The sequence below is a fragment of the Callorhinus ursinus genome, unplaced genomic scaffold (genome assembly GCF_003265705.2).
Source record: "Callorhinus ursinus isolate GAN/ISIS: 27379988/994484 unplaced genomic scaffold, GSC_fseal_2.0 scaffold25, whole genome shotgun sequence".
Lineage (NCBI taxonomy): Eukaryota > Metazoa > Chordata > Mammalia > Carnivora > Otariidae > Callorhinus > Callorhinus ursinus.
This window is the reverse complement of record NW_027397087.1, coordinates 22,615,969-22,642,014: the sequence shown is the minus strand read 5'-3', so window position 1 is coordinate 22,642,014 and position 26,046 is coordinate 22,615,969. Positions and strand designations below refer to the sequence as shown.

The 26,046-nt window shown below is 36.0% G+C and overlaps 1 long non-coding RNA gene across 1 annotated transcript in view; it reads left to right on the top strand.

The window, feature by feature from the left end:
• The window catches only part of LOC112833148 (uncharacterized), a 97,351-nt gene that overhangs the window by 18,813 nt on the left and 52,492 nt on the right, over positions 1 to 26,046 (top strand). The window lies entirely within an intron of this gene.

Below are 26,046 nucleotides of genomic sequence, written 5' to 3'. Positions count from 1 at the left end.
AGTTACAGTCTAGTCCTTATTATAAAGCAAAATGTTTAAATCCCAAAGAAAAGAAACTCCCACCAAGACGACTATGTTGCACAACTCCAGGGGGCGCCATCCACCTTTGTAGTCAGAGTGACTATAAGCTATCCTTGAGATTGTGCAGTGGACAATCCATGCAGCCATACATGGTAGCTCTGAAGTCTACCATTCAGTCACTTTAACTTTTTTCTTTTCCTTACTCCTTTCATGTTTTTTCTTCATATTTATGTAAATATGTATACTCACCAGATAACATACACACATTAAAGCTTTACACATTGGTTCCCCTATACAAGTCTCTTTTTTTCCTTTCTGAAGGTGTTGGCATTCAACCGGGAGTTCTGTGTTTGTGAGCATGTAAGCTTATATTCATACCTATGTGTTAATAGTGATAGAAAAATAAAGAATAAATTACATTTACCAGGTTTTAAAATGCTCATAATTTATAAACAGGGTTGCTTTTTCTTATTTTTATGAGTTGATTACAACTGGATCAAAGCAAAGTTTTTGAGTAGAACCAAAACCTGAAATTAATTGAGCACTAAGTGATAGGGACTGATAGATTTCCTGCCACTAAATAAAAAGCATCAACAAGCTGCGCTAAGCCTGACTGACCAACTCTTTCAGTGATGTTGACATCCACTTTCCACTGTGTGTCTGTAGACACTGCCAGTGATTTGAATCAATATAACATTTTTTATTATTGTAAATAAAATACCTCATTTAGTTAGTTCTTTGGTTGATATGAGGAAAAAATGTTCTCTGATGAACTACTTCAAGAAATATCCTTTGAATTTTGAATACTCTGACAGCTTTTTTTCAATACAATTTATGACCAGTCATAGAGCTACGTACAGGTGGTATTGGATTTCTGTGCATTCCTTCCCGCCATTGAAGCATCACAGATGTTTCTTTATTCATAAAGAGTGAATCCCACTGCCATTCATGCACAAAGACCGAAGGCGCCCAGAGGACTGTGTAGCTCGAGGGAGTAGAAAAAGCAAAAAGCCTTGTTAATCTACAAATCTGATAATTCACCCTCAAATAATTGAAAGTTGGAGGTATTTGCATTAGAAAGGTGTGAATCAGGAATGCTGAAGTTCAACACATTCTGTGCTAAAAATTGAAACAGGACTCAGATGGACTGCTGCATGTTTTATGATGTGCTTTTTTTTTTCAGTCTTTGGTAGAGAATTTCCCTACTTAGAGAGGAATTGCAACTGAAAATGAGTTAAAACTGTAACTTTACCTCTTGAGATGAATATTCTCCAGCAATGATCTCTTCCTTCTCAAAATTACCATTCAGTTCCCTTCAATAGTCTTCTATTGAGCATTATACTATGCTATTTCTGAGAATTCAAAGACAAATAAAACATGGTCCCTGTTCTGAAGTAATTTCCTCTCAATTCAGAGAATTCAAAGAAAATCAAGGAAACAAAGTATGGGTGGAGGAAGTATGGAGTAGGGTGTGGAAGGGGGGCATTTGAGTCTTATTCTTTATAGCACTCCTTTTATTAATCACTGACAAATTTGCCTTCCCATACTTTTTTTTTGCCAACTCTTAGTATTACCAAGCTTTCCTGTTTTTGTTTATAATAAGATATTCATCTAATAAATATGTATGGTAAAACTCTTATTGTACAAGTAACTTTTGGGGAATTGTCAGTGACACAAAATACTTGTCCTCCAGTAGCTCACAATCTATCAGTTAAGAAGACTGTCACAAAGCACCTGTCTCCAAAATTAGTCAAATGATGGCATTATAGATAGCATATGATTGGAACACCATGAAGTCAGGGTTTAGCATAGCAAATCAGGTTCTTGGTAAGGATTACATTACCAGTAAGCAACAGAATTGAGATTTGAGATCAGGTCTGTTTCCATGACCAGTGTTTGTTTGTTTTTTACTTTAAAATTACCACACACAATATCATAAATATCAGGGTTTATCACAGATATATGCAACATTAAAGTTGTTTTCAGCATTTCATGTGGAATTTCTAATTATAATTTTAACCAATTGAGTGTTCTTCAGAGCCTTTGTCATATTCTGATTTGCATATGACTAGAGAAAAACTTATTGATTCTTTGCAGTGCAGTAGAAAGAACATGAATCCTGAAGTATATTATTACTTAGGTTCTCTGAGCTTCAGTTTTCTCATCTATATAAACCTTGCCGTGTTGTGGTAGAGATGAAATTAAATAGTTAATGCAAGGTCTATAGGATAGCATTTGTCACTGATTAGCCACTCCAGAAAGATGAGTTATCTTCCCTTGAGTTAAGAGAAAATATGTCTTTAAGCCAATCTAAGAAGATACATATTAGAGTTGGCAAGGACTGAGGGAGTATCTTGTTTACTTCTCTTATTGCCCAGAGTTGAGTGTGGAAAACCAGTGATCAACTCTGATAGGTTCTTCTCAAGGCCCTATAGATAGATATATGCAGAATCAGTTTATCATGTTTTTATATCCTCTCTATGCCTAGAGAAGGGACACCCTACCTCCATGGGCACACTGGAGAACTGGGCCTGGATTTGTGGGACTATTGTCAACCTTTTATAGGTTCAATAATAAGATTGTGGGAAAATAATTTGTGTTTCTTTAATCATTAATGATGTTAAACAACTTTTTTATTTATTGTTTCCAGCTTTATTGAGATATAATTGACAATATAGCATTGTGGAAGTTTAAGATGTACAACATAGTGATTTCATATATGTATGTATTACAAGGTGATTAACACCGTAAGATTAGTTAACACATCTATCACCTCATAAAGTTACAGTTTGTTTTGTGGTGAGACCTTTAAAAATCTACTCTCTTAGAAACTTTCAAATATGCAATCCAGTATTGTTAACTATAGTCATCACGCTGTATGTTACATCCCCAGAATTTATTCATCTTATAACTGGAAGTTTGTACCCTTAACCTTCACCCATTCTCTGCCCCCACTACCTGTCCCTTGCTGCCCCTTGAAACCACTAATCCATTCTCTGTTTCTGTGAGCTTGGTTTTTTAAGATTCCACATATAACTGAGATCATACAGTATTTGTCATTTTCTGTCTGACTTCACCTAGCATAGTTCTCTCAAGTTTCATCCATGTTGCTTTAAATGGTAGGATTTTCTTCTTTCTTATGGCTGAATAATATTCCAAAATTCATATGGAACCACAAAAGACCTTGAATAGCCAAAGCAACTTTGAGAAAGAACAAAGCTTGAGGCATCACACTTCCTGATTTCAAACTATACTACAAAGCTATAGTAATCAAAACAGTATGGTACTGGGGCCGCCAGGGTGGCTCAGTTGGTTAAATGTCTGACTCTTGATTTTGGCTCAGGTTATGATCTCAGTGTTGTGAGATCGAGCCCCATATTGGGCTTCACACTGGGTATGGAGCCTGCTTGAGATTCTCTTTCCCTCTGCCCCGCCCCTACCCCTGCTCTCACACACACTCTCTCTCTAAAAAACAAAGACCAAAAAAAAAAAAAAACCCAAAACAAAATAAAAACCAGTTTGGTACTGGTATGATAACAGAAAATAGACCACTGGAACAGAATCAAGAGTCAGAAATAAACCCATATATGGTCAACTGATATTTGACAAGAGAGTGAAGAATACTCAATGGCAAAAAGAGTCTCTTAATAAATGGTCCTGAGGAGACTGGATATTCACATGCAGAAGAATGAAACTGGACCCTATCTTAGACCATTGACAAAAAATAAGTTGAAATGGATTGAAGACTTAACTGTAAGACCAGAAACCAAAAAACTCCTAGATCAAAACAAAGGAAAGAAGCTCCTTTACATAAGTCTTGGCAATGATTTATGGATATGACACCCAGTGCACAAAAAACAAAAACAAAAATTAAAAAGTGGAACTACTCAAACTAATAAGAAGCTTCTGTTGAACAACTTACAGGTTTTTTGACCATATTTCTTTTTCTGTGACATGCCTGTTCTTTGTCTTTTACTTAGTAATTTGCAGGAACTCTTGATAAATTATTTGAATTATTTAATCCTTTGTCCCATAATTTTATCTTTTCTTCAGAAGATCTCTTGTTTTATCTTTTAGTTAAGGTTATCTTTTCCATACCCATGTTCTAAATTTTTATGTAGCCCAATCTGCCAAATATGACATGCCCTGAGAAGCTCTCTGTAAGTTTTCTTCTCCCATGTCCTAGCATCATTGGTTGAAAACAGTATCTTTTCTCTACTGAATTGCCTTTGTCCTTTGTAAAATATCAGTCATCTGTATATGTATATATGGCTCTATTTCTGGACTCTATTCTGTTGCAATATTTCTTTGTCATCTTTACTCCAGTACCATACTGTATTGACTCCAAATAGTGTATTGAAATCAGGTAGCATTAGGTCTCCAAATTTGTTCTTTTTCAAAATTGTTTTGGTTATTGTAGGCCCTTTCCATTGCCATATAAATTTTATGATTAGCCTTCCAAATTCTAAAAAAGACAGACAGGAAGAAAGAGAAAGAAAAGAAAGAAAAGGAGAAGAAAGACAGAAAGGAAGGAAGGAAGGAAGGAAAAGAAAGAAAAAATAAGAGAAAAAAAAAAGCCTACTGAGGTTTGACTCTGTAGCTCAAATTGGTGAGAATTGCCATCTTCACAATATTGAACCTTCTGAAGCACAATATTGAACCTTTTGAACCTTTCCCTCCCTTCCCCTATGATCCTGTTTTGTTTCTTAAATTCCACATCTGAGTGAAATCCCTATGATAATTGTCTTTCTCTGATTGACTTATTTCATTGATTTGGATTTTCTTTAGTTAGTAGCAGCAGTGTTTTGGAGTTGCCAGTGTACAAATCTCTCATATCTTTTGTCAGATTTATTCCTATATGTCTCATATTTTTAGTGCTATTATAAATATTATTTTAATATTTTTATTTCCAATTGTTCATTTACTAGCATATAGAAATACAATTGATTTTTTATATATTAATTTTGTATCCTGCAAGTTTGCTAAACTCACAAATCCACTTACTAGTTTTAGTAGCTTTTTTTGTGTGTGTGTGGATTCCTTGGGGTTTTTCTTCTTTTTTTAATTTAAATTCAATTAATTAACATATAATGTATTATTGGTTTCAGAGGTAGGGTTAAGTGATTCATCAGTCTTATATAATGCCCAGGGTTCATTACATCACATGCCCTCAATGTCTATCACCCAGTTACCCCATCCCCCCACCCCCCTCCCCTTCAGCAACCCTGTTTGTTTTCTATGATTAAGAGTCTCTTATGGTTTGTCTCCCTCTCTGATTTCATCTTGTTTTATTTTTCCCTCCCTTCCCCTATGATCCTGTTTTGTTTCTTAAATTCCACATGAGTGAAATCATATGATAATTGTCTTTCTCTGATTTACTTATTTCACTTAGCATAATACCCTCTAGTTCCATCCATGTCATTGCAAATGGCAAGATTTAATTTTTTTTTTTTGATGGCTGAGTAGTATTCCATTGTGTATATATACCATGTCTTCTTTATCCGTTCATCTGTCGATGGATGTCTGGGCTCTTTCCATAGTTTGGCTATTGTGGACATTGTTGCTATAAATATTGGGGTGCAGGTGCCCTTCAGATCACTACATTTGGGGTAAATCCCTAGTAGTTCAATTGCTGGGTTGTGGGATAGCTCTATTTTTAACTTTTGAGGAACCTCCATACTGTTTTCCACAGTGGCTGCACTAGTTTGCATTCCCACCAACAGTGTAAGAGGGTTCCCCTTTCTCTGCATCCTTGCCAACACCTGTCGTTTCCTGTGTTGTTAATTTTAGCTATTCTGGCTGGTGTGAGGTCGTACCTCATTGTGGTTTGATTTTTATTTCCCTGATGCCGAGTGATGTTGAGCATTTTTTCATATGTCTGTTGGCCATTTGTATGTCTTCTTTGGAGAAATGTCTGTTCATGTCTTCTGCCCATTTCTTGATTGGATTATTTGTTCTTTGGGTGTTGAGTTGGATAAGTTCTTTATAGATTTTGGATACTAGCCCTTTATCTGATATGCCATTTGCCAATATCTTCTCCCATTCTGTTGGTTGTCTTTTGGTTTTGTGGACTGTTTCCTTTGCTGTGCAAAAGCTTTTCATCTTGATGAAGTCCCAATAGTTCGTTTTTGCCATTGTTTCCCTTGCCGTTGGTGATGTTTCTAGGAAGAAGTTGCTGTGGCTGAGGTCACAGAGGTTGCTGCCTGTGTTCTCCTCTAGGATTTTGATGGATTCCTGTCTCACATTTAGGTCTTTCATCCATTTTGAGTCTACTTTTGTGTATGGTGTAAGGAAATGCTCCAGTTTCATTCTTCTGCATGTGGCTGTCCAATTTTCTCAACACCATTTGTTGAAGAGACTGTCTTTTTTCTATTGGATATTCTTTCCTACTTTGTCAAAGATTAGTTGACCATAAAGTTGAGGGTCCATTTCTGGGTTCTGTATTTTGTTCCCTTGATCTATGTGTCTGTTTTTGTGCCAGTACCATCCTTTCTTGATGATTACAGCTTTGTAATAGAACTTGAAGTCTGGGATTGTGATGCCACCAGCTTTGCTTTTTTTTTCATCATTACTTTGGCTATTCAGGGTCTTTTCTGGTTCCACACAAATTTTAGGATTGTTTGTTCCAGGTCTATGAAAAATACTGATGGTATTTTGATAGGGATTGCATTGAATGTGTAGATTGTGTTGGGCAGCATAGACATTTTAACAATATTTGTTCTTCCAATCCATGAGCATGGAATGTTTTTCCATTTCTTTGTGTCTTTCTTAATTTCTTTCCTAAGTGTTCTATAGTTTTCAGGGTACAGATCCTTTTCCTCTTTGGTTAGGTTTATTCCTAGGTATCTTATGTTTTTTGGAGCAATTGTAAATGGGATTGACTCCTTGATTTCTCTTGCTTCTGCTGAGTGGGGAGCCCAACACGGGGCTTGATCCCAGGACCCTGAGATCATGACCTGAGCCTGAATTAAGAGTTTGATGCTTAAGCAACTGAGCCACCCAGGCACCCTGCTGAAAGTTTTTTTTAATCAAGAATGCATGTTGGATGTTTTCCAAAGGCATTGTCTGTATTTGTTGAAATGATCATATGGTTTTCTTTTTAAATTTGTGTTAATATGGTGAATTATATAAATTGATTTTCAACTGTAAAACAACCTTGCATTCCTGGGATAAACTGAACTTGGTCATGATGTTTTATCCTTTTTATATATTGTTGGAGTTGATTGGCTCAATTTTGTATAGAATTTTACATCTATGTTTAGGAGGGATATTGATTTGTGGGTGTTTTTTTTTTCATAATGTCTTTTTCTGGTGGGATTCATAGAATGAGTTGAAAAGTTTTCCTCTTCATCAATTTTTTGGGAAGAGTTTGTGTAGGATTAGAATTATTTTTTCCCTAAATGCTTGGTAAAATTCACCAGTAAATCCATTTGGATTTGGAGTTTTCTTTGTGGGATGGATTTAGCCCAAAATTCTTTTTTTTTTTTTTTTTTTTTTTGAGGAGAGAGAGTAAACAGGGAGGGGCAGAGGGAGAGGGAGAATCTCAAGCAGGCTCCATGCCCAGCACAAAGCCAATGTGGGGCTCAATTTCATGATCCCAAGATCATGACCTGAGCCAAAATCAAGAGTCTAACATCATTCTCAATGATAAAAAACTGAGAAACTTCCAAGGTCAGGAACAAGACAAGGATGTCTGCTTTCACTTCTTTCATTCAACATAGTACTAGAAGTCCTAGCCACACCAATCAGACAAGAAAAAGAAATAAAGTCATCCATATTGGTAAAGAAGTTAAACTGTCAATAATTGCAGACAACATGAACTATACACAGAAAATCCTAAATATTCCACCAAAAAAAAATACTAGAAGTAATAAACAAATTCAGTAAAATGGCAAGATACAAAATTCATACCCAGAGATCAGTAGCATTTCTATACACTAACAATGAAATTTCAGAAAGAGAAGTTAAAAAACAACACCATTTACAATTGCAGCAAAAAGAGTAAAATACCTAGGAATAAACTTAACCAAAGAGGTAAAAGACCTGTACTCCAAAAACTATAAAACACTGATGAAAGAAATTGAAGAGGACATAAACAAATGGAAAGATATTCCATGCTCATGATTGGAAGAATTAATATTATTAAAATGTCCATATACCCAAAGCAGTCTACAGATTCAATGCAATTTCTATAAAAATATCAATGGCATTTTTCACAAAAATAGAACAAATAACACTAAAATTTCTGTTGGACCACAGAAGACCCTGAATAACCAAAGCAATCTAGAGAAAGAAGAACAAAGCTGGTGGTATCACAATTCCAGATTTCAAGATATACTACAAAGCTGTAGTAATCAAAACAATATGGTACGGGCACAAAAATAGACATGTACATCAATAGAACAAGATAGAAACCCCAGAAATAAGCCCACATTTATATAGTCAAATAATCTATGACAAAGGAGTCAAGAATATGCAATGGTTAAAAGTCTTTTCAATAAATCGTTCTGGGAAAACTGGACAGATACACATAAAAGAATGAAACTGGACTACTTTATAACATCATAACACAAAAATAAACTCAAAATGGATTAAAAACCTAAATGTGAGACCTGAAACTATAAAAATCTTAGAAGAGAACACAGGCAGTAATTTCTCTGATATTAGCCATAGCAACATTTTTCTAGGTATGTCTCCTAAGGCAAGGGAAACAAAAGCAAAAACAAACTTTTGCAACTACATCAAAGTAAGCCTTTGCACAGTGAAGGAAATCATCAACCAAACAAAAGACAACCTACTGAAAGATATTTGGAAGTGATATATTCAATAAGGAATTAGAATCCAAAATATATAAAGAACTCATATAACTCAACACCAAAAAACAATCCAAAACAATCCAATTAATAAATGAGCAGAGGTCCTGAAAGAAAAATGAGCAGAGGACCTGAATAGACATTTTTCCAAAGAAGATGTACAGATGGCCAACAGTCACATGAAAAGACGGTCAACATCAGTACTCATCAGGGAAATCCAAATCAAAACCATGATGAGATATCACCTAATGCCTGTAGAATGACTAAAATTGGGAAAACAAGAATGTAAATTGATGCAGCCACTGTGGAAAACAGCATGGAGATTCCTCAAAAAATTAAAAATAGAAATACCATATGGTCCAGTAGTTCCACTATTGAGTATTTACTCAGGGAAAAATGAAAGCACTAACAAAAAAATGTATGTGTCCCTATGCTTATTGCAGCATTATTTACAGTAGCTGCAACTACTGTAGCATGGAAACAACCTAAGTGTCCATTAGAGACAATTGAATGAGGAAAATGCAGTATATATATATGTACACACACACACACACACACACACACACACACACACAATGGAGTATTACACAGCCACAGAAAAGGTTGAGATCGTGCCATTTGAGACAACATGGATGGACCTAGAGGGTATTATGCTAGGAGAAATAAGTCAGACTGAAAAAGACAAATACCATATCATTCCACTCATAAATGGAATCGAAAAAAAAGAAGAATAAACAAAAAGCAGAATCAGAACAATAAATACAGAGAACAAAATGATGGTCACCAGAGGAGGGGAAGGTGGGTGGTTGGGCAAAAGGGGTGAAGGGGTGAGAGAGATACAGGCCTCCAGTTACGGATTAAGTAAGTCACGGGAATAAAAAGCAAAACATAAGGAATTCAGTCAATGATATTGTAATAGCGATGTAATGGAATACATGGTAGCTATATTTGTGGTGAACATGGCATAATGTATAAACTTGTCAAATCATTAAGTTGTACACCTGAAACTATTGTAACATTGTGTGTGACAACTATACTCAAATTAAAAAATGTATATATGTATATATGTCTTATAGAAATCATGTAATTGTCTTGCTTTTTATCCAATCTGACGATTTCTGTCTTTTGATTGGGTGTGTTTAGATTATTTACATTTAATGTTATTTTAAGTTACAACTCTTTTTTTTTAATACTATAGGTTTATAGTATACCTTTTAACTAACTTCTTTCACCTACCCTCAAGTGTTATTATACCACCTCATGTATAGTATAAAAGTCTTATATAATATAACTGCTGTTGTCACATTTTTTGTATATTATAAACCCCACAATACATTATTATTTTTATTTAAATTATTACCTTTTAAAGAGATTTACAGATTAAATTTTTATGTATTTATTCAAAGGGTTATGGTTTCCATTGTTCTGTATTGCTTGTGTAGATCTGTATTTCCATCTGGTATCATTTTTCTTCTGCCTTAAGGACCTTTAATATTTCTTTTATAGCATAGGTGTGCTCATGAGGAGTGGGAAGATATTCCATGCTCACTGAAAACATTCCTTATGGAATGTTTTCAGCTTTTGGATGTTTGAAAAGTCTGTATATAGCCTTTGTTTTTCAAAGATATTTTTGTTGGGTATAGAATTAGATGTTGATAGTTTTTCCTTTTACTATTTTACCAGTGTTGCATCACTGTCTTTTCTATTGCATTGTGTCTGAAAAGAAACCTGCTGTTATCCTTGCCTGTGTTCCTTTCCACATAATTTGTCTTTTTTCCCCTCCTTCTACTTTTTGTATTTTCTCCTTTTCACTGGTTTTGAGCGGTTTAATTATGATGTGTCTTGATGTAATTTTTTCATGTTTCTTTTTTTTTAAGGCTTCAGGAGTCTCTACAATTTTTAAAAAATATTTTATTATTTTTTTTAAGTAGGCTCCACACACAACAGGGAGCTAGAACTCACCACCGTAAGATCGAGTCGCATGCTCTCTGACTGAGTCAGCCAGGCACCCCTCATGTTTCTTATATTGGGGTTGGTTAAGCTTCTTTAATATTTGGGTTTATGATTTTCATCAGTTTTGAAATATTTTAGACTGTTTCTTCAGATATTTTTCTGTCACCTTCTCTTTTTTTAAAGGATTCTAATTACACATGTATTAGGCCCTTGATATTATCCTATAGGTCCCTTATACTCTGCTAATTTTTAAATTTATCTTTTTTTCTCCAAGTTTTTATTTAAATTCCATCTAGTTAACATATAGTGCCATATTAGTTTCAGGTGTAGAATTTAGTGATTCATCACTTACATATAACACCCAGTGCTCACCACAAGTGTCCTCCTTAATACCCATCACCTTTTTAACCCATCCACCCTCCCCCCACCCCCACCTCTCCTCCAGTAACCGTCAGTTTGTTCTCTATAGTTAACAGTCTGTTTCTGCCTCTCCCCCACCATGTTCATTTGTTTTGTTTCTTAAATTCCACATATGAGTGAAATCATATGGTATTTGTCTTTCTCTGACTCACTTATTTTGCTTAGCATAATACTCTCTAGCTCCATCCCTGTCATTGCAAATGACAAGATTTCATTTTTTTTGTCTGAGTAATATTCCATTATATATATAATTACCACCACATCTTGTTTATCCATTCATCAGTTGATGAACATTGGGCTCTTTCCGTAATTTGGCTATTGTTGATAATGCTGCTGTAAACATCGGAGTGCATGCATCCCTTTGAATCAATATTTTTGTTGCCTTTGGGTAGATACCTACTAGTGCAATTGCTGGATGGTAGAGTAGTTCTATTTTTAACTTTTTGAGGAAACTTCATACTGTTTTCCAGAGTGGCTGCACCCCCTTGCATTCCCACCAACAGTGTAAGAGGGTTCCCCTTTCTCTGCATCCTTGCCAACACCTGTCGTTTCCTGTGTTGTTAATTTTAGCCATTCTGACTGGTGTGAGGTGATATCTCATTGTAGTTTTGATTTGTATTTCCCTGATGCTGAGTGATGTTGAGCATATTTTCATCTATCTGTTATCCATCTGTATGTCTTCTTTGGAAAAATGTCTGTTCATGTCTTCTGCCCATTTTTTGGGTGTGGAGTTGTATCATTTCTTTATAGATTTTGGATAGTAACCCTTTATCAGATATGTCATTTGCAAACATCTCCCATTCTGTAGGTTGCCTTTTAGTTTTGTTGATTGTGTCCTTTGCTGTGCAGAAGCTCTTTATTTTGATGAAGTCCCGATAGTTTATTTTTACTTTTGTTTCCCTTGCTAAAATTATCTTTTTATGTTTAGTTCTGGGTAGTTTCCATTGCTATAACTTCAGGTTCACTAATTTTTTTCTTCTATAATTTCAAATCTGCTGTTAATACCACTTAGTGGATTTTTCATTTCATGTATTATAGTTTTCATCTCTAAAAGTTTTAGTGGGTCTTTTTAATATCATCCATGTCTTTACTGAATATTGAACATGTGGCATATGGTTTTAATGCCTTCATCTCTCTCAGTTCTAGGTTGGTTTTGATTGATTGAATTTTCTCATTGTTATGGACTGTTTTTTTTTTCCTTCCCTAATGTATTTCATGTCTGACAAGTTTTGATTGGAGTCTGGACATTGTGAATTTTACTGTAACTAGATGCTGGATATTTTTTATTCCTATAAATATTCTATCCTATATATATCCTACATATATATATATCCTAATATATCCTATAAATATTTTGTCCTTGGACACAGTTAAGTAACTGAAATAATTTGATCCTATCTAGTCTTAATTTTAAGGTTTTTTGGGCAAGTTGAAATAGTGCCAAATTTATGGCTAATTATTCCCTACCTCAGAGGTATGGTTCTTCTATGTACTTGACCCAATGCCTTTAATTTATTAGGTTTTCCAGTATAGCTGGTGGGATGGTACACTATGTACTCTTTTGTGTCTGTCTTTCTCTACTCAATATTTTATCTATAAGTTTTATCCATGTTGTTCCATGTATCAGTAGTTTGTTATTTATTGATATTTAGCATTCCCATGCATCAATAAAACAACTTATTAACTGATTTTGTTATTGTTGGACATTTAGGTTGTTTGGGATTATTATAAATAAAACTGTTATGAACATTCATATACAGAATGACTTGATAGGTGCTATGACAGATGTATGCACTAGACACTGTGGCATCACAAATGGATGTTTCTGGGGAAGGTGAGGCTTGAGCTGAGTTTTTAGGGGAGTAAGAAATGACTAGATGAAAAAGCAAATGAAAAGATTCTAGACAAAAGGAAGATTCATAGAGACTGGGAAGAGAATCAGCAAGAAATTATAGAGAAGGTGGGCAGAGAGGAGACCAAAGTAATAGGTAGACATTGCCATGATAAACTAAAAGGTCCAAACTCTACTCTGAAGAATTTTAAATATGTAATCACATAATGAGGTCTTTTTTTAAGAAAAGTGTTTTTTTAAATAAAAATTTTATTTTTAAGTAATCTCTATACCCAGTGTGGGCCTTGAATTTACAATTCTGAGGTTAAAGGTCACATGCTCTATGAACAGAGCCAGGCACCCCTAAAGAAAAGTATTTCTGATCACATTGAGAGAATGGATTGGATGAGGGTAAGACTGGAGTTTGGGAGATTGTTGGAAGATTATTGCAGAAATTCAGTTCAGCAGTAATAAGGCCTGAACTAAAGCCATGACTGTGGGAACAGTGATGAGAGGAAAGATTTGAGAAATTTTGAAGAGGTAAACTCCTGTGGAGAGAGAGGAAAGAATCAAAAGTGTTTGAATTGGGTGATTTGATATGGTAATTCATTCACAAATTTTTGAAAAAGAGGAAGAACAAGTTTTAGGAAAATTTGGTGAACTGCAGAAAGTAAATGCAAAAAGTCAAGACATTTTTAAATACGTGTTGAGGAGGGGCTTGCCATACCAGATAGCAAAATATTACATTATGAAGCTGCAACAATTAAGTCACCATGATCCTCTACCAAAAAAGACTTGAATTTGAAATTCATATATGATAAAGATACCACAAACAATACTGAAGAGCAAAAAACAAACTGGGGAGAAAACATTTCAAAATATATAGCAGAAAAAGGTAACTATAATGTATCAACAATAACTTCAGATAAATAAGAAAAAGATTTAAAAAATAGGAAAATAGGATGTGCCTGTGTGATGCAGTTGGTTAAGCATCCGATTTTTGGTTTTGGCTCACGTCATGATCTCAGGGTCCTGAGATTGAGCCCTATGTCCAGCTCTGTGCTCAGTGAGGAGTCTGCTTGAGATTCTCTCTCCCCCTCCCTTTGCCCCCTCCTGCTCATGCTCTCTCTCTCTCTCAAATAAATAAATATTAAAAAAAAATAGGTAAAGGATTTAAAGGGGCAATTTACAGATAAGATGAAAATGGCCAATGAATGTAAGAAATTGTTAAACCACTGGCTAAGAGGTTATGTCTAAAATTGAAATAAGATATAATTTTACCATCCCAGTGTAGAAAAAGGCAAAAATATTTAAGGTATCAAATGCTAGCTTGAGAATAGGAAAACATTACATATTATAAATTAGTGCAATCTTTTGGAAAGCAACTTAGCACATATTTTTTGACCTTGAGTCTGTTATAGGACCTTATTCCTCAGAAATATTTGCACTACAAAACAAAAATATACTTCCAAGGATAGTCATTTCAGTGGTGCTTATAATAGTGAAAAATTGAGATCATTTAACTAGGGGTTTCATAAATTGTTACATCCATACAGTGGAATACTATTCATATATTTTTTTTAAAAAATGAAGCAGATCTATATGTACAAAGAATAAAAAGACATTTACAATATGTTGTTGGGTGAAAAGGTCAAGTTTCAGAAAAAAATGGAAGGTATGATGACATTTTAAAAAATAAACATTTAAAAATTTTTTTTAAAGAATTTATTTCTTTGAGAGAGAGCGTGCAAGAGAGCACAAGCAGGGGGAGTGGCAGAGGGAGAGGGTGAAGCAGGCTTCCCACTGAGCAGGGAGCCTGATGTGGGGCTCAATCCCAGGACCCTGGGCTCATGATCTGAGCCCTTGGGCAGAAGCTTAACTGACTGAACCACCCAGATGCCCCCAAAATAACCATTTATTAAATGTATATACTGGTGACTGGGCCGTTAACTAGAGATCCAGCAAAGAACAATGTAGACAAAGTCCCTGCAATTGTGGAGTTAAAAATAATCGTTGATAGTGATTACCATGGGGAATTATAAAGCGGCAGTTGAGGGTGTGGTGGGGAGAATGTTCACTTTTTACATATTTGGATGTTAAATTTTTGTCAGAAAGCTACTTTTGCTTTTGTAACTTCTAAGTTTTAAGAGAAGAGTTAAACAATTTTAAATTATATTTTCAAATATTTAAAACGAATTAATGTTTTTAAGAGTGTGAAGAAATGGGTGCTCTTATACTCTTCTGGGGAGAGCATGTATTTGCTTAAATATTTTGGAAAGTAATTTGGCAATATGTATTATATATATAATATATATATAAATATATATATATATAAAACCTTAGAATATTTGCTTTGATACAAAAATTCCACTACTTATAATTTCTCTTAAGGAAAAATTAAAAAGCATCTGTTCATTGCAGTTTTCTTTATAATAGTGTAAAATTAGCAATAACATAAATATCCTTCAACATGGGATTTCTTAATTAAATCATGGTACATACATAAAATTTTAAATGGCTATTGGCATCATATTAGTTGCCATCCTAATGGTCATCACTTTCCTCTTCTCCCTTGTTAACAGGATTGCCATTTTATTTCAGATATTGAGGTAATATGCTCAGGGAAGGTGGGTGTAGTCTGAGGAGTGAATTGTGAAGACAGTGGTGATCCTATCCCTATGTATTTGGTTTAGAGGTCAACAAATGAGCTGTTTCTGGTCAATGAGACACTGAGGTTGTTCTTCTTGGAGCTTTTGGGAAGGTTTTTCATTCTGATAAAAACACATACAAGAAGAGAAAACCCTGCCCATTTGTTCTTATCTTTGGATATTTCATGTGAGAATGTAAGAATGTGGTGCTTGGAGCTCTGTAGCTATCTTTTGACTCTGAGGGAAAGCTGTGAGAATCATAGAAATGCCAACCCAAGGCTTTGCATTGTTGAGATAGCTTTAAAACTATCTAATTTAAGACCTTTTAATTGTTTAATTTCCTTTTAGTTGGGCATCCTGTTATTCACAAATGAAATTACTCTGCTTGATTAAGCTTTATAGATAGTGAAAAGAGCTCCAGCTCTGGAGTTAAACTGCTCGAGTTCAAATCTTGGGTAGCTCTTACTAGGGCTATGCCACTATTAGACCATGGACTATTTACTTGTCAAAGCCTTAGTTTTCTCAACTGTAAAATAAGGATAATAATATAACTTCTATCTATAAGGTTGTAGTGTGAAGGCTAAATATATGTAAAGAGTTTACCATAGTACCCTCAGTAAAATCTCAACGAATATTGGCTGTTGATATTTAAAGTAACAATATTAATTTATACTGATATGAAAGAATGTACATTATATATGTACTGATATGAAAGAATGTACATTAATGTACATTAATATTATAATATATATTATAATATTAGTGTACATTATATTAAGGACCATTATGTATGGTAGTTACCATTTTGTGAAAATAAATATATAATCCTAGAAAAAGACTGGTGGTATATACTAATTAATATTTTTTTTCTTTTTTTCAATTTTATTTCATTTTATTATGTTATGTTAGTCACCATACAATACATCATTAGTTTTTGATGTAGTGTTCCACGATTCACTGTTTTCGTATAACACCCGCTGCTCCATGCAGCATGTGCCCTTCTTAATACCACTCACCAGGCTAACGCGTCCCCCCATCCCCCCATCCCTCTAAAGCCCTCATTTGTTTCTCAGAGTCCACAGTCTCTCATGGTTCGTCTCTCCCTCCGATTTCCCCCCCCCTTCATTTTTCCCTTCCTTCTCCTGATGTCCTCCATGCTATTCCTTATGTTCCACAACTAAGTGAAACCATATGATAATTGACTTTCTCTGCTTGACTTATTTCACTTAGTATAATCTCCTCCAGTCCCATCCATGTTGATGTAAAAGTTGGGTATTCATCCTTTCTGATGGCTGAGTAATATTCCATTGTATATATGGACCACATCTTCTTTATCCATTCATCTGCTGAAGGGCATCTTGGCTCTTTCCACAGTTTGGCTACTGTGGACATTGCTGCTATGAACATTGGGGTGCATATGGCCCTTCTTTTCACTACATCTGTGTCTTTGGGGTAAATACCCAGTAATGCAAATGCTGGTCATAGAGTAGTTCTATTTTTAATTTTTTGAGGAACTTCCACACTGTTTTCCAAAGTGGCTGTATCAACTTGCATTCCCACCAACAGTGTAAGAGGGTTCCCGTTTCTCCACAACCTTTCCAACATTTGTTGTTTCTTGCCTTGTCAATTTTTATCATTCTAACTGGTATAAGGTGGTATCTCAATGTGGTTTTGATTTGAATTTCCCTGATGGCTAATGATGATGAACATTTTTTCATGTGTCTGTTAGCCATTTGTATGTCTTCTTTGGAGAAGTGTCTGTTCATGTCTTCTGCCCATTTTTTGACTTATTTGTTTTTTGGGTGTTGAATTTGAGAAGTTCTTTATAAATCTTGGAAATCAGTGCTTTGTCTGTAGTGTCATTTGCAAATATCTTCTCCCATTCTGTGGGCTGCCTCTTTGTTTTGTTAACTGTTTCCTTTCCTGTGCAGAAGCTTTTTATCTTGATGAAGTCCCAAAAGTTCATTTTTGCTTTTGTTTCTCTAACCTTTGGAGATGTATCTTGAAATAAGTTGCTGTGGCCGATGTCAAAGAGGTTACTGCCTATGTTCTCCTCTAGGATTTTGATGGATTCCATCTCACATTGAGGTCTTCCATCCATTTTGAGTTTATCTTTGTGTATGGTGTTAGAGAATGTTCGAGTTTCATTCTTCTGTATATAACTGTCCAATTTTCCCAGCACCATTTATTGAAGAGACTGCCTTTTTTCCATTGCATATTTTTTCCTGCTTTGTCAAAAATTATCTGACCATAGAGTTGAGGGTCCATATCTGGGCTCTCTATTCTGTTCCATTGGTCTAAATGTCTGTTTTTGTGCCAATACCATGCTGGCTTGGTGATCACTGCTTTGTAATATAACTTGAAGTCAGGCAACGTGAGGCCTCAGCTTTGTTTTTCTTTTTCAACATTTCCTTGGTGATTTGGTGTCTTTTCTGATTCCATACAAATTTTAGGATTGTTTGTTCTAGCACTTTGAAAAAAGTCATTGGAATTTTGATCAGGATGGTGTTGAAGGTATAGATTGCTCTGGGTAGCATAGACATTTTAACAATGTTTATTCTTCCAATCCATGAGCATGGAATATTTTTCCATCTTTTTGTGTCTTCTTCAATTTCTTTCATGAGTGTTCTGTAGTTCCTAGAGTATAGATCCTTTACCTCTTTGGGTAGGTTTATTCCGAGGTATCTTATGGTTTTTGGTGCTATTGCAAATGGAATCATTTCTCTAATTTCTCTTTCTACAGTTGCATTGTTAGTGTATAAGAAAGCAACTGATTTCTGTGCATTGATTTTGTATCCTGCCACATTACTGAATTGCTGTATGAGTTTTAGTAATTTCGGGGTGAAGTCTTTTGGATTTTCCACATAAAGTATCATGTCACCTGTGAAGAGAGAGTTTGATGTCTTTTTTGCCAGTTTGAATACATTTTATTTCTTTTCGTTGTCTGATTGCTGTTGCTAGGACTTCTAGTACTATGTTGAACAATAGTGGCGAGAGTAGGCATCCTTGTCATGTTCCTGATCTTAAGGGAAAGGCTCTCATCTTTTCCCCATTGAGGATGATATTTGCTGTGGGATTTTCATAGATGGCTTTTATGAACTTGAGGAATGTTCCCTCTATCCCTATACTCTGAAGAGTTTTAGTCAGGAAAGGATGCTGTATTTTGTCAAATGCTTTTTCTGCATCAATTGAGAGGACCATATGGTTCTTCTCTCTCCTGTCATTAATGTGTTCTATCACATTGATTGATTTGCAAATGTTGAACCACCCTTGCATCCCGGGGATAAATCCCATGGTCGTGGTAGATGATCGTTTTAATGTATTTTTGGATCCTATTAGCTAGGATTTTGTTGAGAATTTTGGAAGCCATATTCATCAAGGATATCGGTCTGAAATTCTCCTTTTTGATGGGGTCTTTGCCTGGTTTGGGAATTAAGGTAATGCTGGCCTCATAGAATGAGTCTGGAAGCTTTCCTTCTGTTTCTATTTTTTGAAACAGCTTCAGGAGAATAGGTATTATTTCTTATTTGAATGTTTGGTAGAATTCCCCAGGGAATCCATTAGGCCCTGGACTCTTGTTTTTTGGGAGGTTTTTGATCACTGCTTCAATCTCTTTACTGGTTATTGGCCCATCCAGGTTGTCAATTTCTTCCTGTTTCAGTCTTGGCAGTTTATAGGTTTTCAAGAAGGCATCCATTTCTTCCAGATTGCTCAATTTATTGGCATATAGTTGTTGATAATAATTTCTAATAATTGTTTCTATTTCCTTGGTATTATTCATGATCTCTCCTCTTTCATTCATAATTTTATTAATTTGGGTCCTTTCTCTTTTCTTTTGGGTAAGTCTGACCAGTGGTTTATCAATCTTATTAATTCTTTCAAAGAACCAGCTTCTAGTTTCATTGATCTGATCTACTGTGTTTCTGGTTTATAATTCATTGATCTCTGTTCTAATCTTAATTATTTCTCTTCTCATGTGTTGCTTAGGCATCGTTTGTTGCTTTTTCTCTAGTTCTTTAAGGTGTAAAGTTAATTGGTGAATTCAAGATTTTTCTATTTTTTTGAGTGAGGCTTGAATGGCTATGTATTTCCCCCTTAGGACCGCCTTTGCAGTATCCCATAGGTTTTGGACTGATGTGTTTTTGTTCTCATTGGTTTCCATGAATTGTTTAAGTTCTTTGATTTCCTGGTTGACCCAAACATTATTGAGCGGAGTGGTCTTTAGCTTCCAAGTGTTTGAATTTCTTCCAAATTTTTTCTTGTGATCAAGTTCCAGTTTCACAGCATTGTGGTCTGAAAATATGCAGGGAATAATCTCAGTCTTTTGGTATCGGTTGAGACCTGATTGTGACCCAGTATGTGGTCTATTCTGGAGAAAGTTCCGTGTGCATTTGAGAAGAATGAGTGTTCTGTTTTTTTTAAGGTGGAATGGTCTGTATTTATCTATGAAGTCCATCTAGTTCAATGTGTCCTGCAAAGCTCTTGTTTCTTTGTTGATCTTCTGCTTAGATGATCTGTCTATTGCTGAGAGTGGAGTATTGAGGTCTCCTACTATTAATGTATTATTATCAATGTGATTCTTTATTTTGGTTAACAGTTGGCTTGTGTAGTTGGCTGCTCCCATGTTGGGGGCACAGATATTAACAATTGTTAGATCTTCTTGTTGCATAGACCTTTTAAGCATGATATAGTGTCCCTCTGCATCTCTTACTACAGTCTTTAGCTTAAAATCTAATTTGTCTGATATAAGAATTGCTACCCCAGCTTTCTTTTGAGGTCTGTTGGCATGAAAAAATGGTTCTCTATCCCCTCACTTTCAGTCTGGATGTATCTTTAGGTTCAAAATGAGTCTCTTGTAGACAGCATATGGGTGGCTCCTGTCTTTTTATCCAATCTGCAACCCTGTGCCATTTTATGGGAGCATTTAGGCCGTTCACATTGAGAGTGATTATTGAAAGATATGAATATATTGTCATCATGTTGCCTGTGAAGACCTTGTTTTTATAGATTGTCTCTGTAAATTTCTTTTTTTTTAAAGATTTTATTTATTTATTTGAGAAAGAGAATGAGAGACAGAGAGTACGAGAGGGAAGAGGGTCAGAGGGAGAAGCAGACTCCCTGCTGAGCAGGGAGCCCGATGTGGGACTCGATCCTGGGACTCCAGGATCATGACCTGAGCCGAAGGCAGTCGCTTAACCAACTGAGCCACCCATGTCTCTGTAAATTTCTGTTCTATATCACTCTTGGGGTCTTTCTCCTTTTATAAAATCCCCCTTAATATTTCTTGCAGGGCCGGCTTAGTGGTCACATATTCTTTCAGTTTCTGCTTGTCTTGGAATCTCTGCATCTCTCCATCCATTCTAAATGACAGCCTTGCTGGACAAAGTATTCTTGGCTGCATGTTCTTCTCGTTTAGTACCCTGAATATGTCTTGCTAGCCCTTACTGGCTTGCCAGGTCTCTGTGGATAGGTCTGACGTTATTCTGATGTTCCTTCCTCTGTACATAAGGAATCTCTTTCCCCTAACTGCCCTTAAGATGGTTTTCTTGGTTCTCGGATTTGCGAGTTTTACTATTACATGCCGGGGCATTGGCCTGTTTTCCTTGATCTTGGGAGTGGTCCTCTCTGCCTCTAGGACATGAATGTTTGTTTCATTCCCCAGATTAGGGAAGTTCTCAGCCACAATTTGCTCAAATATATCTTCTAGTTCTCTCTCTCTCTCTCCACCCCCTCAGGGATCCCAATAATTCTGACATTAGAACATTCCATGGTGTCACTTATTTCTCTGATTCTATTTTCATAGATTTTGAATTATTTTTCCCTGGTCTCCTCTTTTTCATTCTTGTCTACTAATTGGTCTTCTAGATCACTAATTTGTTCTTCTGCCTTGCTTACCCTAGCTGTTAAATTATCTAGATTAGATTGGATCTCATTGATAGCATTTTTAAGTTCTGCCAGTTCAGCTTTCATTTCTGTCTTTAGAGACTCTATGTTGCCATTAATCAATTTCTCCATTCTAGCTATTGTCTTCACAGTTGCTACCCTGAATTCCATCCCCAACATCTTGGTTATATCTGTATCCATTTGTAAATCTGTGGCAGAAGTCACAGTCTCTGAGTCTTTCCTATTTTGGGGGTTCCTCCTCCTAGTCATTCTGTTGAGGGGTGGTTTAGGGAATGTACAGAATCCAAATTATTGACCACAACCCATGCAAGATGCACCTGTTTTATAGGAACCTTAGGGTTGCTGGCCTCTTGTTCTCCCAGCCTGTCTTCTGGTGTAGGGGCCTGCTGGGCTGTTACTCAGGCAACCGTGTTTGGGCAGAGTTGCCCTGCCCCCTGTGGCAGAGAACGGGCTCAGTGAAAACTGTTTTTTGGGGGCTTTTGTTCTCTGGTGGCTTTCTCTGGTGGCTTTCCCCGTCTCTCCTGAGAGTCAGAGCAGAAGAGATCATTTCCAACCCTCTGCCTCAGAGCAGAGAGATTGCAGTCTGTTCTTCAGTGAGCTCTCCAGGCCACACTATCTCCGTTTCTGTCTGTGCGGCTATAAACTGCAGCATTCTGGGTTGTGTGCCCCTCAGCAGCACTCCCAGTCCTCGCCTTCAGGTTGGGGCACATCTCTGCCCTTTGTGCTTCTAAAACTGCCAGCTGCCCCCACTTCACACATGCGGCCCCACTGCTCTGGGTTCCAGTCCAAGGGGCTGCCCTAAAGTCCTTTCCCCATCACTACTGGCCTGCAAGTCTGTGCTTTGTCCCTAGTGTGGGAGGCTATCATTCACCAACAGTGTAGGATTCCCATGGCCCCTCCCCCTGCTGTTTATCTTCCGATATCTGCCTGTGGAATCACAGCTCCCTGCTTCATACCTCAAAACCAACCTCCTGCGTTTCTGCTTGTAGAGATCCAGATCTATCTTCTTACATCTCAGGCTGATTTTGTGGGTGTTCAGAGTGGTCTGGTAGATATCCAGCTCAATTCGGGGATGGGTTGGAATAGGGTCCCCTACTCCTCTGCCTTCTTTTTTCCCTCCTCAGTAGATGTATTTTCAAGAAAATAGCAAAGTAGAACTTATAAGACCTTTGAGAAATCCCAGAGAAAATGACCTTGTAGTTATAGACTTGTAATAATGCTTGGATGATAACTTTGATGAATTGTGGGAGGTTGATTGTAGAGTAGCATGATTGAGAAATTCCTGGGGGCCACAGTCTTAGCCACCCTCCACTTTTGTGGGGTTTACATCCAGGAAATCACCAGGTTCTCACAGTGAAGAGCCCGGAAAAAAAATCCCAATATGTTAATAATAATTATTATCTTTGGGTATTAGAATTACTGGCAATTTTAATTCTTTCCTTTATATTTTCCTAAATGCTCTAGAATTGTTTTAATGATTATACATTCTTTCCTGTATTTTATTAAAATCTAGTTAAATTTAGTAGGTGGTAGGAAAAAGCAAAAAGAGTGGCAGACCTGCAGAGGATATTTAGAGGAAGGAGTGAGAAATAAGAATGAGTACTGTTACAGAAGCCAAGGGAGGAACTGATTTCAAGAAGGGAGTAGCCAACATTACATTATTGAATGCTTCTGAGGAGTGGCCAGTTAGTTGAACACTGAAAAGCGTTCATGGAATTTCACATTATCAGGTCCCCTTAGAGAAAGTCATGTCAACCAAGAAATCAGTGTATTGTATGTACGAGAAGTGTATCAGTGTATGAGAAGGAAATGCTGAATTAAGAAGTGGGTTGACAAGTGAGTAAGTGGAGAGGGTAAATGTATATTAATCTTTCAATAAGCTTGGCTGTGAAGACGAGAGATAGGGGAGTGTTTTGGAAAAAAGCCAACAGAGAGACTTAAGCTACAAAACATAAGAGTCACTAGGGCAAGGACCCTAAGGAGGCAGAAGACAATGGTATCCAAGTGTACTCGTATGGGGAAAAAATTTTCTCCAAATGAGAATTTTCACACTTCACCCAGTGGTGAGGTTTTCTACTCTCTTGCTTGTGTATTTTGATGAAGAAAACTTAATCATTTTAATAATGAAACATAAATCTTTCCCATTATTGTCAGTGATTTTATGTCCTATAGAAATAATTTCTGACTTCAAGTTCAGAAAGATGTTCTCCTATATTCTAAATATGTTTAAGTTTGCATTTAATATTTAAGTCCATAATCCATCTGGAATTGATTTTGTTTGGTATAAGGTGGAGATTCAATGTAATTTAAAAAATTTGCATAGCCAGTTATCCCAGCCTGAATCTTTATCTGTTGGTATTTATTGTCATGGTACATGAGTCATGTAAATTATATATAGGAGCCAGCTCATACTGATTTGTGAAAACTGATGGTTAGCATCTCTCCCCAATTCTGAATTCAGTGAAGTCACACTGGCAGCTTGAAATTAGCTAAGACTATAGTACTTACACCATGGAAATAAGCAAACAACTACAAATCAAGGCTGTTTATAGACTGGAGAGCTGATTTATTTGTGATGAATTGCTTTTTAAAAATGATTCTATGGGCACCTGGGTGGCTCAGTCAGTTAAGCATCTGCCTTCCACTTGGGTCATGATCCCAGGGTCCTGGGAAGAAGCCCCAGGTTGGGCTCACTGCTCATCTGGGAGTCTGCTTCTCCCTCTCCCTCTGCCCTCACCTCCTGCTCTTGCTCTCTTTTTCTCTCAAATAAATAAATAAAATCTTTAAAAAATGATTCTAGAGGTATCTCGGTGGCTCAGTCAGTTAGGTGTCTGCCTTTGGCTCAGGTCATGAGCTTTGGGTCCTGGGATCAAGCCCCATGTCAGGCTCCACACTCAGCAGGGAGTCTGCTTGTCCCTCTCCTTCTTCCTCTATGCTCTCTCTCTTTCTCTCTCAAATAAATAAAATCCTTAAAAAAAATGATTCTAGGTTTACATTGCTAATATTTATTTTTTAAATTTATTTAAAGATTTTATTTTTAAGCAATTTCTACACTCAAACCCACAACCCTAAGATCAGGAATTACATGCTCTACGAACTGAGCCAGCCAGGCACCCCTGGATTACTAATACTTTATTTATGATTGTTGCATCTATATGAGTGAGACTGACCTGAAACTTTCTTCCTCATAATACCTTTGCTTGAATTTGCATCAAAATTATGCTATAATATTAAGTTGGGGAGTGCTTACTTTCTCTGTATTCTCTGGAAATTTTGATTAAAACTGAAATTAGCTCTTCCCAGAACTTGCTGATGTGTGTGTGTGTGTGTGTGTGTGTGTGCGCTATCTCTGAAAAGATTTAAGATACTCAAGATATTTAATTTCTGTATTGGTTGTAAGATCATTTGGAGTTTTCTATTTGTGTTTCATTTTTTCTGTTTTTTTCCTTGAGTTTGATTTCTAAGAACTTGTCCTCTTTGCTCAAACTTATTGGCATAAATATTTTCTTAATATTCTTATGTTTTTAATTTATGTGTAGTTATATTCCCTTATATTTATAGTTTTTTAACTTGTGTCTCCCTTTTTTCTGATCAATCTTGCCAGAGGTTTGACAATTTTGTTAGTGTTTTCAAAAGCAATCTTTTCCTTTATTGATGCTCTTTTGTGTATATTTGTTTTCTATTTCATTAATTTATATTATTTTCTCACTTTGAATATTTTATTCTCTTGCCCTTTTTATAATGTTTCAATGTTTTCAACTAATATCATTAATTTTCAGCTTTTCTTTTCTCTAAGATGGCTGTATATTTCCTTTAGTACTACAAGTTTTGATGTGTACTTTTTTTTAAGATTTTATTTATTTCTTTGACAGAGAGACACAGCCAAAGAGGGAACACAAGCAGGGCGAATGGGAGAGGGAGAAGCAGGGTTCTCGCAGAGCAGGGAGCCCAATGCAGGGCTTGATCACAGGGCCCTGGGATCATGACCTGAGCTGAAGGCAGACGCTTAACGACTGAGCCACCCAGGCGCCCCGATGTGTACTGTTTTTGTTACCATTTAGTTCCATTTTTTCTTTCATCATAGTTTTCCTTATTCCATGAATAATTTAGAAATGCATCTTGAAATTTTTTTAATGTAGATTTTTAAGAATATATTTTTTGTTATTAGTTTATGAATACTAGCTTTGTAGTCAGGATGTGTTCTGTATGATACTGATTCATCAGAATTTGTTAAGACTTGCTTTATCTCCTAATACACAATTTTCATAAATACTTCATATGTATTTAAAAGGTTATATTTTTGCAGATGTTGGATACAATGTTTTTTACATGTCTATTAAATCAAACTTGTTCAAATATTCTTTATCTTTACTAATTTTTTTATCTGTTTATCAATTATTAAGAGAGTTTATTAAAATCTCTCACTTTGATGGTGGATTTGCCAATTTCTCCTTGT